This window comes from Muntiacus reevesi, chromosome 2 (genome assembly GCF_963930625.1).
Source record: "Muntiacus reevesi chromosome 2, mMunRee1.1, whole genome shotgun sequence".
Taxonomy (NCBI): domain Eukaryota; kingdom Metazoa; phylum Chordata; class Mammalia; order Artiodactyla; family Cervidae; genus Muntiacus; species Muntiacus reevesi.
In genome coordinates, this window is record NC_089250.1 from 91449566 (window position 1) to 91463079 (window position 13514).

At 46.1% G+C, this 13514-nt stretch overlaps 1 pseudogene; it reads left to right on the plus strand.

The window, feature by feature from the left end:
• Positions 1–8689: 8689 nt before the first annotated feature.
• Positions 8690–9505, plus strand: LOC136158079 (large ribosomal subunit protein eL8 pseudogene; annotated as a pseudogene).
• Positions 9506–13514: the final 4009 nt, after the last annotated feature.

Genomic DNA, 13514 nt, shown 5'->3' on the forward strand with positions numbered 1-13514 from the left:
CTCTTTGTGACCCCATGAACCACAGCACACCAGGCCTCCCTGTCCATCACCAACTCCCTGAGTCAACCCAAACTCATGTCCATTGAGTCAGTGATGCCATACAACCACCTCATCTTCTGTCATCCCCTTCTCCTTCCACCATCAATCTTTCCCAGCATCAGAGTCTTTTCAAATGAGTCAGCTCTTCACATCAGGTGGCCAAAGTATTGGAGCTTCAGCTTCAACATCAGCCCCTCCAATGAACACCCAGGACTGATGTCCTTTAGGATGGACTGGTTGGACCTCCTTGCAGTCCAAGGGACTCTCAGAGTCTTCTCCAATACCACAGTTCAAAAGCATCAATTCTTCAGTGCTCAGCTTTCTTCACTCTCCAACTCTCACATCCATACATGACCACTGGGAAAACCATAGCCTTGACTTGACCTTTGTTGGGAAAGTAATGTCTCTGCTTTTTAATATGCTGTCTAGGTTGGTCATAACTCTCTTTCCAAGGAGTGTCTTTTAATTTCCTGGCTGCAATCACCATCTGCAGTGATTTTGGAGCCCAGAAAAATAAAGTCTGACACTGTTTCCACTGTCTCCCCATCTATTTGCCATGAAATGATGGGACCAGATGCCATGATCTTCATTTTCTGAATGTTGAGCTTTAAGCCATCCTTTTCACTCTCATCTTTCACTTTCATCAAGAAGCTCTTTAGTTCTTTGCTTGCTACTATGAGGGTGATGTCATCTGTGTATCTGAGGTTATTGATATTTCTCCTGGTAATCTTGACTCCAGCTTGTGCTTCATCCAGCGTTTCTCATGATGTACTCTGCATATAAGTTAAATAAGGAGGGTGACAATATACAGCCTTGACGTACTCTTTTTCCTGTTTGGAAGCAGTCTGTTGTTCCATGTCCAGGTCTAACTGTTGCTTCCTGACCTGCATACAGGTTTCTCAGGAGGCAGGTCAGGTGGTCTGGTATTCCCATCTCTTTCAGAATTTTCCACAGTTTATTGTGATCCACACACTCAAAGGTTTTGGCATAATCAATAAAGCAGAAATAGATGTTTTTCTGGAACTCTCTTGCTTTTTTGATGATCCAGCAGATATAGGCAATTTGATCTCTGCTTCCTCTGCCTTTTCTAAATCCAGCTTGAACATCTGGAAGTTCATGGTTCACGTATTGCTGAAGCCTGGCTTGGAGAATTTTAAACATCACTTTACTAGCGTGTGAGATGAGTGCAATTGTGTGGTAGTTTGAACATTCTTTGGCATTGCCTTTCTTTGGGATTGGAATGAAAACTGACCTTTTCCAGTCCTGTGACCACCGCTGAGTTTTCCAAATTTGCTGGCATATTGAGTGCAGCACTTTCACAGCATCGCCTTTCAGGATTTGAAATAGCTCAACTAGAATTCCATCACCTCCCCTAGCTTTGTTCATAGTGATGCTTTCTAAGGGCCACTTGACTTCACATTCCAGGATGTCTGGCTCTAAGTGAGTGATCACACCATTGTGATTATCTGGGTCATGAAGGTGTTTTTTGTACAGTTCTTCTGTGTATTCTTGCCACCGCTTCTTAATATCTTCTGCTTCTGTTAGGTCCCTACCATTTCTGTCCTTTATTGAGCCCATCTTTGCATGAAATGTTCCCTTGGTATATCTAATTTTCTTGAAGAGATCTCTAGTCTTTCCCCTTCCATTGTTTTCCTCTATTTCTTTGCATTGATCACTGAGTATAGAGCATACTAAAGAATTTGGTGTTGACTCAGCCTTTTAAAACTAAGTTGGGGGGAAATAGTTCTACTATTAACAGCAACAGTCAGCAGCAAGAGCAACGGCTTGAATAATTTCACAACATGTCCTCAAAACAGCCTCTCTGTAGCATCATCATCCCTGTGTGATGAGTGAGGAAGTGACAGCTCAGGGAAGCCACTAGATGCCCATGCAGGGATCAAGGGTGAGTCACATCCCCTGTGCCTGAAGCCCACAGTAGTTTTTGCTGCTGTACATTCTAGAGAAGTAATTTATTTTAAGGTTAACATATACAAAAAATTACCAAAACAGGAAGATGCTGCAGGGGCTGCAAAAACAATCCATCTAAGATAATACACTTTCTCCAAATCAAAACTACTGTTTCCCCCCTCTCATCTGTTTTAAATTATGTTGTAGGAATTTCCATGGCATTCCAGTGGTTAACGCACCATGCTTCCAACAGAGGGCATGGAGATTTAATCCCTGGTTAGGAAACTAAGATCACAAGTACCTTGCAGTCAAAAATAAAAGAAATTTAATAAATAAATATATTATATTGTAGACAAGGTCCCAGCGTGGAGGATATTCCCCATGTATGGAGCAGGGATGGGGCTGCAGCAGACATAGAGCCGAATAATAGAGGAGGCAGAAGGCAAGGGTAGGGGAGCTGCCCCTCTGTGGTGCCTTGCAGGGTCTGGGACAGCAGGACCAGCAGAAGATCAAGGGCCTGAGTCTAGAGGCTGTGCAGCCACTGGGTCCAGGGAGACTCAGGAGCTGAGTGACCTTAGAGAGGAGGAAAGTGGCCACTGGATTCTGCCGGGATAGAAGAGGCTTCCATGCATGAGTCTGGGGGAGATGAACTGTGGGGCTTAGTCTCCATCGCATCCTTTCCCGGGGACACCAATGTTTACCTGGCATCAACCAGGGCCAAGGAGCCCTCCTGGAGCTTGGCATTGAAGCTAAATCTGGCTTCTGTACCACGACACCAAATGAAATCTCAACAGACAGTTTTGGTGAAATAGAATAGAATAGCTTTATTGATTTGCCAGGTAAAGGAGGCCCCAGTGGCCTAGTTCTCTCAAAATTGTGTTTCCCAGCCCAGGTGAGCCTATGAGGAATGTCATAGTCCAAGGGCAAAATTGCTGATGAGAATCAGGGTGAACATGCAGGACCTGCATTCCTTCAATCCAGAGATCATCTGTCATCAGGAGATGATGGGCAAATTGTGACCTTCTCCGAAATGAAGAATGCTTCATCAAGTAGTTTACATCTTCCATTTGGTGAGGGTTTCAGTTCTGCAGAAGAGCTCAAAGCTCCTACATGTGTATTCCTTGAGGGGGAACCAGGGCCCTACCCCGAGCCTGCACTGTGGTTTCCTGGCTGCTCCTCTCTTGTCTCTGTATCCCCTCCTTTCCCTGGTTAGACTGTTTGCACTAGCCCTTTGGCACTCAGAGAAGGGACACAGCAGGACACTTGTGTTCAGGAGCCCCCTGTGGTCCTTCTCAGGTCCAGATGGACCTGGGGCTGCCAAGTGGCGTCAGCAAAGATAGCCCCATCACAAGGGCTTCAGTGTTCAAAGGCATCCTCGGTCCTGACAGAATCCAGAAGAGGATACAGTGAGGGAGTGGTCTTAAATCTCTAAGGACTGACAGAAGTCAACCCAACCAAGACAGTGGGAGGAGACCAGGTGTCAGCGACATAAGCAGAGCACAAGCAGCACTCGAGGGTGTCCGTGTCAGCTCAGAGACCCGCAGCAAAGCCCTCCCATGGGGTGGCCCAAACAGCTCTGGAGGCTGGAAGTCCAAGATCAGGGTTGGCAGGGCGACTCCCTCTGAAGCCTCACTCCTTGGTCTGTAGATGGCTGTCACCTCCCTGTGTCCTCACATGGTCCTGCCTCTGTGTGTGTCTGTGTTCTAATCTCCTCTTCTTATAAGGACACCACTCAGATTGGATTAGGGCTCATCCTAATGGCCTTGTTTAACTTAATTACCTTTTAAAGAACTTGTCCCCAGATACAGTCCACTCTGCATTTGAGGGACTTCCACAATTCCTCCACAGCCCTGGGGAAATACAGACAGCATCCGCAGGTCAGGGTTCTGGAGAAAATGTCAGATGCAGCCTGCTCACGGCAGGGACAGAGGAGCTTGCAGCTCCTTCCAGGGTTTTAATGAGCACAGTCATTAAAGCCATTAGTCAGGGTCCCCTTGGCCCCCAGCTGACCTGGTTGCCTGTGGTTCTCTAATTAAACTCCAGCGCTGAGATCCCCTGGTGTCTCCACAGAGTAGCCACCAGATGAGCTAATTTGCCTCAAGTCACTGCTCTGGAAGGACTGTCAGTTCTCTGGAAAATATTCTAAAGATAATCTACACCCTTGGCTGCGCTAAGGAAGGCTTGTCTATTTTGTTCTCAACTCCTCCCCACTCCCAGCACTGAGGCCTTGTGTTTAACAGGTGTTTCTGGCACAGAGAGCGTGGGATGCAGTAAAGGAGCTTCATCACCCCCAGTGCTCTTCCTCTTCACAGAGAATACCCTTCCACACACAGGTATGTGGGCTTCCACATGCTTGCACACATGCACACCCAGTTTCTGGAGGCCCGCCTAGCAGAGACAGACACACCTTCACACGGCACATGAATTATTGCCCTGCTGCTGCAATCAGGTTCCTCTTTTGGAGTCACTTGGTCCAGCTGGGAGTTCTGCTCAGCTGCTATTTGCCTTTGTGTCACTTATGAGAAGAGTGCTAAAAAGCTAATTCATAGTAGACACAAGCTTGGGGCAGACTAAATTTCCTTGGCCCAGGCTGCCTGTTTTGTGTCAATGGTGTTTGCTGTAAATTACAAGTCAATTGGCACTTCATTATGTGCTCCACGTGGTGTTGGCTTAGAAATGCTTCATCAACCTGAGTTCAGTTGCCTTCAGATGCATGGAACAAAATGGCATTTCTTAAGAAAAGAATCTGCATGGCAGACCTGCTTAATTCAGACCACCACTCCATCCCACTCATCCTGCCTGGCGAGAGTTCGCTACCCCCTTCCTGGTGGCACCCCTGGCTTTGCAGAGGCCTCCCTGTGGTGTCCTTGAGTAGGTGCTGGGGTCGGCGGCCTAGAGCTGACCTGCTGGGCTGAGAGCTTTCAGAGGCAGGGGTCCCTGTTGCCCTGCTAAGGAGGAGGTGGCTGTGAGCTTCCAGTGAGGACTCAGCTCAGTGGACACCCACCTTTTCAGCTACACCTGACTTGGGATAACAGCTGAGACTTCCTCACTTAAGCAGGACTGAAATAATGATATATTATTAATAATAATATGGACTAACCAAAATTCCAAAACATGCCAGGCCCTGTATAACACAGAGATGAATCTAGACTGTGACCAACAGCAGACAGACAGATGACTCACCAAACAGGGCCAGAGGTCTCAGAAGCAGCGCAGGTGATGGCCCTGTATCATGCAGGGACCTCCGGGAAGTGCAGGGAGCAAGGGACTTTCTAGGACAGGAGGTGGCAAACCTCCTGCAAAGGGCCAGACAGTACACATTGTAGGCTGTGTGAGGTACAGCGTCTTTCCTGATGGAGCAGAGACATCCCTGGATGAGTGGTGGTGGGCAGCCTGCCGACTCTGAGCTGGGATCGGGGGAAGGAGTGGATGCATGGGGCTGCATCTACTTCCAGAGCAGTTTAAAGGTAAACTATTATTACTACCCTTCTCTCTCTCCTTTTCTGATGGTGTTACTCTACTGGAGTGGTGTTTTAAAATAATGATTATGTTTTCCTTTTCTTAAAAATTGTGAAGGAAATATGTAGTAATTATAAAATTATTAGAGAATAGAGGAAGCCAAAAGGAAGAAAATCAAATTACTGGGCTACCTTTCAACTTGTTTCTTCTTTTGCTTTGCTCACAGACACTCATAAGTAGGGGTGGGGAGCGACGGGGAAAGGGAGGTAGCACAGTCTGGGGCTTAGAAATGGAAGGTAGAGCAGGCTGGGGCTCACAGCCGCTCATCACCTCCTGGTCCTTGCAGATCGAGCCTCCCCGGTGGGTGGGTGTGTGTATCCCTGTGGGAGAGCTAATGGGTCTCTGCTGAAGGCTTGCCCCAGCAGGAGCAGTCTTCCAGCCTCTGGCTGCAGTGATGGCTGCAGGCCTGTTTCCAATGGCGGGAACTCCTTCAAGGTGAGCGGGCTGGCAGCGAAGCTGGTCCCACTCAGCCTCTTCATTCTTTCAGTAAACGTCTCCTCTGTGCCCAACAACCTACTAGGCCCTGAGCCAACAAGACAGAACTGGGAGCTTTCACTCTCATAGGGAACCTGAATTAAAAGCAAACAAATATCGTGAGAATGATCACTTAAATTTTGTGTAGTGATGCCTGCCAATAATACACTGGGAAGGAGGGTGGTCCGTTTAGGGGTGGCAAGGAACCATCCCTAGGGGGGTTATAAGGACATGGGGGTTGAGTGGTCCAGGCAAAGAGCAAGTTCAAACTTCCTGGGAGGGGCCAGGGTCGTGACTAGAAGGGCCCTGTGGGTAGAAAGAAGGATTCAGATGAAGAGTAGAGTGGGAAGGGTTGGGGTCAGGGGGAGGACTGGGGTTGGAAGGACCTTTTGCTGTGGAGAGACTTAGATTTTATGAGCGCAATAGGAAGTCCATAGAGGATTTCAGGCAGGAGAGCCTGACTTAACACTTTCCAAACCTGGCTTCTGCTGTTTGGGGGAGAACAGGCTGGGCAGGAAGAGAGGAGGCAGAAGGGGCTGCAGGGCAGGCGCCGGTGGCAAGGATGCACTGGTCCTGCACTTCTGGAGTGGGGAGCTGGCAGGACCCCCGAGAGCTGGGAGCAGAGAGAGGACAACCTGAGAAAGCCCTGCTCTGAGGTCGGAAGGTGGGCTCCTGGACGGGTGAACTGGGGGCCCTTCAGCATCCGGGGCGCTGAGAAAGTGGCTCAGGTGGGTTGGAAGCTCTTGCGAGAGGACTTTCTGAGCAGTCCTGACCAGTGAGCCTCCTGGCCTGCAGTGACGGTCTGTAACGGCCTGTGCCCTCCCAGCCCCCCACCCCGACCCCAGGCCTCCCACTGACCTGACAACCTCAGGCCAGAAGGGCCACCCAGGTTGTCCCATGCACTCCAGCTCAGCCAGTCCGGGCAGGCAGCCTCAGGTATCCATGGAGAAGCTTGGGGGGGGTGGTCCAGGAGCCCCCGTGGGGAGCTGGGTCTTTGCACAGGCCTGGGGGCCCAGCTGTCCCTTTGGAAAGAGGCGCTGGACACTCTTGTGATCAGCAGTCACACTGCGGTCTTACTCCACTACATCTGCAAAATAAGCAAAGCTTTCAGTATTTTGTTTTCTCTGCGTGAGTGTGCATGTTTCTAATCAACTTATGGCGACTGTAAAGGTATCTAATGAGAGTTGTAAATGGTGGATGCCTCTGCATGAACAGCCCTCTGCTCTGACCCAGGCTGCCCCACGGGACATCCTCAGGAGGCCACACGGGGCCCACCGCTTTGATGTACGTTCTGGGCTGGGGGAAGGGGCTGGCTGATGCCCTGTGTACATTACAATCGCCCTGCGGGCCCAGGCTTCCCATAAAAATGGAAACGAAGGTGCTGGTGACGTAGGGAAACTGATTGATCAGGAGTTCCCACACTGCACACTGGTGGGGGGTGGTGGACCAGGGGCTTCCTGCACTTCGTCCCCTCCTGTAGCTGAGGAAGGAGTGGGACTTGGCAGGCCTGTCTGTCAGCTCCTTCCCTGCCTTCTCTCCACATTTGGCTCCAGCACCGAGTTTATGGGCCACATGGCAGGAAGTCCGCAACAGCTATGCTGACAGAAACCAGGAGAGAGGCCATTTTCCAGAGACCCAGCCCAGACAGGCCTGCCAAGAGGTAGGGGAGGAGGCCCTCCATGGGACCACGGCCACGCAGAGCACCAGGACTCCCTGTTCTGTAAAGACATTGTCTATCATAAATTCAGAGAACTCCAGAGCTGGAAATGTTTGTACAAATCATTTTGTTTATTGTCTGTTTTACTGTTAAGAAGACACAGGTAAGGGAAGCAGCTTTCCTAGAATATTGACAAAGGCAGGACTGGTACCAATTTCCTGATTCTTCAGTCCCAGGAAGAGAACATAGAGCACTTTACCCTCTCCAGTGAAGATGCCCAAGCCTCCTGGGCAGGACTTGCCAGACCTACCCAGGGCCTCAGCACTCACAGAAAAGAATAGCTTTGCACGACCTCCTGTGATAAAGGGATGAGGCTTCTTTGGGAACAGACAAACTCTGTAGGGGAGACCTGCCACCCCATACCCACCAGGCTTCAGCACACCTGCCAGAGAGTTCTGTGCATGCATGTGCATACGTGTGTGTGTATGTGCATGGCCAAGTGTGTCTCTGTGTGTGTAGCTACATAGAACGGATTTTGCACTCCCCTGCCGGTCTCTAAGAATCCATTATAGGTTACAAAGTTCATAGAGAATGAAACCCATTTGTTCCTCCACAAATCTCTATACACTTTCTTTTTAAAAGAGACTAGTTCACATGCCTTTTCTCAGGTGGAAGGAAGGAAAGTCACAAATAGATAAAATAATTTTCTTAGATTATTCAGTATATTTGTGATGAATTGAAATGTGATGAGTATCCGTGATGAACTGAACCCACATCCCCAGACCCAGAAAAAGATAGAAACCAGACAAAGTATTAAAAAGCAGAAATTAAGGCCCAAAGTGCCCCCATTGTATTTTGTGAGTACTTGGACACTCTCATCAGACAGCCAACTACATTAGTTCCAAAAAGTAGTGCCAGAAACTAAGTTTGGAATTCACATTTAAGATTGGTTCAGACATGACTGAAGTGACTTAGCACACACATGCTTGGTGTATTCTGAGGAGCACTTAGAAGTGTTAAATGAAAAACAAAGGAGTTATGCAGGGAAATGTGTTTAGAAAACCCTTTGTAGCTCTACGCCAGCCCTTCAAGATGCCAAAGGGAAAGAAGGCCAAGGGGAAGAAGGTGGCCCCAGCCCCGGCTGTGGTGAAGAAGCAGGAGGCCAAGAAGGTGGTCAACCCCCTGTTCAAGAAGAGGCCCAAGAATTTTGGCATTGGACAGGATATCCAACTCAAGAGGGACCTCACCCGCTTTGTCAAATGGCCCTGTCACACCCGGCTGCAGCGGCAAAGGGCTATTCTCTATAAGCGGCTGAAAGTGCCTCCTGCAATTAACCAATTCACCCAGGCCTTGGACCGACAAACAGCTACTCAACTGCTTAAGCTGGCCCACAAGTACAGACCAGAGACAAAGCAGGAGAAGGAGCAAGAAGAAAGCCACCAGCAAAGGCGATGTCCCTACCAAGAGGCTACCTGTCCTTAGAGCAGGGGTCAACACTGTCACCACCCTGGTGGAGAACAAGAATGCTCAGCTGGTGGTGATCGCTCATGATGTGGATCCCATCGAGCTCGTGGTCTTCCTGCCTGCCCTGTGCCGCAAGATGGGGGTTCCCTACTGCATCATCAAGGGCAAGGCCCGGCTGGGGCGCCTGGTCCACAGGAAGACATGCACCACCGTAGCCTTCACACAAGTCAACTCGGAGGACAAGAGTGCCCTGGCTAAGCTGGTGGAAGCCATCAGAACCAATTACAATGACAGATACGATGAGATCCATCGTCACTGGGGAGGCAATGTCCTGGGGCCGAAGTCAGTGGCTCGCATCGCCAAGCTGAAAAAGGCTGAGGCCAAAGAACTGGCCACCAAACTGGACTGAGTGTACACTATTGAGTTTTCTGTACATAAAAGTAATAAAAAAAGGCTTCTTCAGCTGGTAAAAAAAAAAGAGAGAAAAGAAAATCCTTTGTAAACAAAATTAAGCAGGTTTCATAGAGCAGTACTTCTCAGGACCTTAAAAATGCTGGCATGCATTGGGGCTCTCCAAGAATGAAAGCAAAAGATAGTTCTGAATTTATTTGACTATAGACTATTTTTCATCAAATACCTCACCAGGAGTTGGTGATGGACAGGGAAGCCTCGTATGCTGCAGTCCATGGGGTCACAAAGAGTCGGGTATGACTGAGCGACTGAACTGAATTAAACTGAAAGACCTAATTGGTCAGCTATTTTTCCAAAATACCTTTTGGGGGAGAAATACATCTAGATAGGGCTTTCTAGTACAGTCGAATACAGCGGCTTCTGTCAAATAAGATAAATAGAAGTGGGGCAGGATTTACAGACAGCATAGTAAGAACCTCCACAAAAACAATGGGAAATAAACTTTCAGATTCTGTAAACTAGCGAAAGGCTTGCAACAATTCAAAGGAGAATTTATTCAAGATACATTGCTGAAGGTAAAAGCAACAGGGTTGTGGCATTTGAACTCCCCTCCCACCCTGTCCAGTTCCACGTCAGCCTTGATAACTAGCAGCCTGACAATCCCAGTGGTTTTGAAACCCACCAACCTTGTAGCCAGCAGAGGAACCAAGCTGGGTTTGGGGTTCCTCAAAATGTCTCTTCTCCAGAGCATTGCCATTATCTACTTGCCTTGAAGATTTCTGGAAAAGTCCCCTGTATGTGGGCTTGCGTGCTTGCTCAGTCATGTTTGACTATTTGTGACCCCACAGACTGTAGCCCACTAGGCTCCTCTGTCCTTGAGATTTCCCAGGCAAGAATACTGGAGTGGGTTGCCATGTCCTCCTCCAGAGCATCTTCCCAACCCAGGGATTGAACCTTAGTCTCCTGTGTCTCCTGCATTGCAGGCAGATTCTTTACCCTTGAGCTACCAGGGAAGCCCCATTGTTAATATTTGGCCTGAGTCAGAACTCACTCTGCAAGAAAAGCTCTGTCCCTGAAAATTTGACAAGAACTATCAGCTACAATACCAGTTGAGAGAATCAAGAGTCTGGGCAAAAATATAAAAGGAATATCTGGGTACTAAGATACCCCCAGGGGGGCTCTGAATTATTTCTGGGGGTTAGGAAGCCTGGGTGCCTGTGCAGACCTGAGAAAGTCCTAATCACTCAAGTCAGGTTGACCCTGAGGTTCAGCACAAGCAGGAAGTAAATACTAAAGCAGAGCTGTAAACCACACACAGAGAGCCCCCTGAAAAGGGGAGAAGACTTATTAGTTCAAGGCATTTAAGGAAAACTCTGGGCAATCACTAGGTGACTACCAAGCTAACTGAGCAGAAACTTCAGTGACTGCACAACAGGGAAAACATACTTTACAGAATTAGTCCAGGAAAGCCATTAAACAAACTAACCAACCATCAAATGAACAAATACAAACAACAAACCAGCAACAACAAATCATGGGGGTAGGGCAGGAGTGGTGGTATGTGTGTCTCATTTTGAAAGTCCCATGTTATAGTATCAAAAATATTCCATTTTCAACAAAAACTCTGTGATACAGGAAAAGAAATAGAAATTTCTGGCTCATACACTGGAAAATAGGCCTTGAAGAGGCCCAGATATGGCACTTACTAGGCAAACACTTTAAATTTTCTACTATAAATACGTTCAAAGAACTCAAGGAATTTATGAAAATGATGTCTCAACAAATAGAAAATATCAATAAAAAGATATAAATTACTAAAAAGAACCAAATAAAATACTGGAGTTTAAAAGTATAATAAGTAAAATGAAAACTTTATTAAAATTGGAAATTTGAGCTATTAGAAGAAAGAATCAATGAATTGAAGATAAGTCAATAGAGACAACCCAGTTTAAGGAACAGAAAGAAAAAAGGATGCAGAAAAAGAAACAGACCCTCAGAGACCTGTGGAACATTATCAATCACGCTGATATATTCCTAGAGGGAGTCACAAAAGAAGAAGAGAAAGGGAAAAGGGCAGAAAGAATATCTGAAGAAATAAAAAGTGAAAGTGAAAGTCAGTCAGTCATGTCTGACTCTTTGCGACCGCATGGACTATACATTCCACGGAATTCTTCAGGCCACAATACTAGAATGGGTAGCCTTTCCCTTCTCCAGGGGATCTTCCTGATGCAAGGATCGAACCCAGGTCTCCCACATTGCAGCTAGATTCTTTACCAGCTGAGCCACAAGGGAAACCCAGGAACACTGGAGCGGGTAGCCTATCCCTTCTCCAACAAATTTTCCTGACCCAGGAATCAAACCAGGGTCTCCTGCATTGCAGGCAGATTCTTTACCAATTGAGCTCTCAGGGAAGACCAATAATGACTTAAAATGACCCCAATTCTATGACAAACATTAATATACATATCCAAGAAACTCAGGAAATTTCAAGTGGGATAAACTTAAGGAGATTTATACCTAGATACATCATAGTCAAACTGTAGAAAGCCAACAGCATCTTGAGGGCAGCAAGAAAAAATGTGTCATCACATACAAAAAGGTCACTTCAATAAGATCAATAGCTGATTCCCCACTAAACATCACTGAGGCCAGAAAACAGTGGGACAGCATATTGAAAATGTTAAAAGAAAAATGTAGTCAACCAAGAACTCTATATCCAATAAACCTATCTTTCAAAAATAAAGAAAAAATGAAAATGTTCCCAAATAACCAAAACTAAGAAAACTCTTCACTCAGAATAGCCCTATGAGAAGTACTAAAAGAAGTCCTGCAGGCTAAAATGAAAAGGCCCTATGCTTGAATCCATATGGAGAAATAATTGCACTGGAAAAGGTAACTATATACTTATAAAAGACAGAATAAATGCATTTTATACCTCGTTTCTTCTCCTCCTTTTTTTCTTGCTGCCCTCAAGATGCTTTTTTTCTTCTCCTTGATTTTTAGAACAATTTCTAAATCAATAGTCATAAATATATTGAGGGATTTATAATATATAAAGATATAACTCCTATGATAATAAACAATAAAGGAGAGAGAAGGGTTGGAGCCATATTGGAGCAAAGTCTATTAATGCAAGTAAGCTAGTGTCAGTCCAAATTGACTTGTAATTGTAGTCCCAATGACAACCACTGAGAATTAACTAAAAACCATATAGTGAAGGAATGTATGACAGAATTAAAATGATATCTAGAAAATAACATAAAGGAAGTTAATGATGGAATAGAGAAACAAAGGCAGAAAATATATAGAAGACAAATGGCAAAATGGCAGATGCAAATTCTGACATTAGCAATGACAATAATATAAATGGAATAAACATTTAAATCAAAAGCTGAAATTAACAGAATGGAATAAAAAATTATTAAACTCTATGTACTCTATAAGAGGCACTTTTATATCTAAACACACAGATAGCTTAAGAGTATAATGGTGGAAATGTACACAGCATGCAAACACTAAGTAAAAGAGAACTGAGGTGGTTATACAAGTACCAGGCAAAATACACTTTAGATTAAAAATTATTGCTAGTGACAAGGGAAGATATCTTATAATGATAAAAGTGTCCACTTATCTGAAAGATATATGATTATATACATAAATGTACCTAGTAACAAAATCCCCCCAAATACATGAAGCAAAAACTGAAAATAAAAGGGAGGCATAGCTAACTAGATAATAACACACAGGTTGTGTGTGTGTGTGTGTGTCCCTCAGTCATGTCTGAGGGACAGGGATCCTCTGTCTATGGGATTTTTCTGGCAAGAATATTGGAGTGGGTTGCCATTTCCTTCTCAAGGGGATCTTCCTAACCCAGGGATTGAGTCCACATCTCCACTGTCTCTTGCATTGGCAGGAAGATTCTTTACCACTGAGCCACCTAGGGAGCCCAAAAGGGAGACATAAACAATTAAAAAATAATAACTGGAGACATCAATACTCCACTTCCAATGTGAATAGACTAACTAAGCAGAAAGTCCACAAG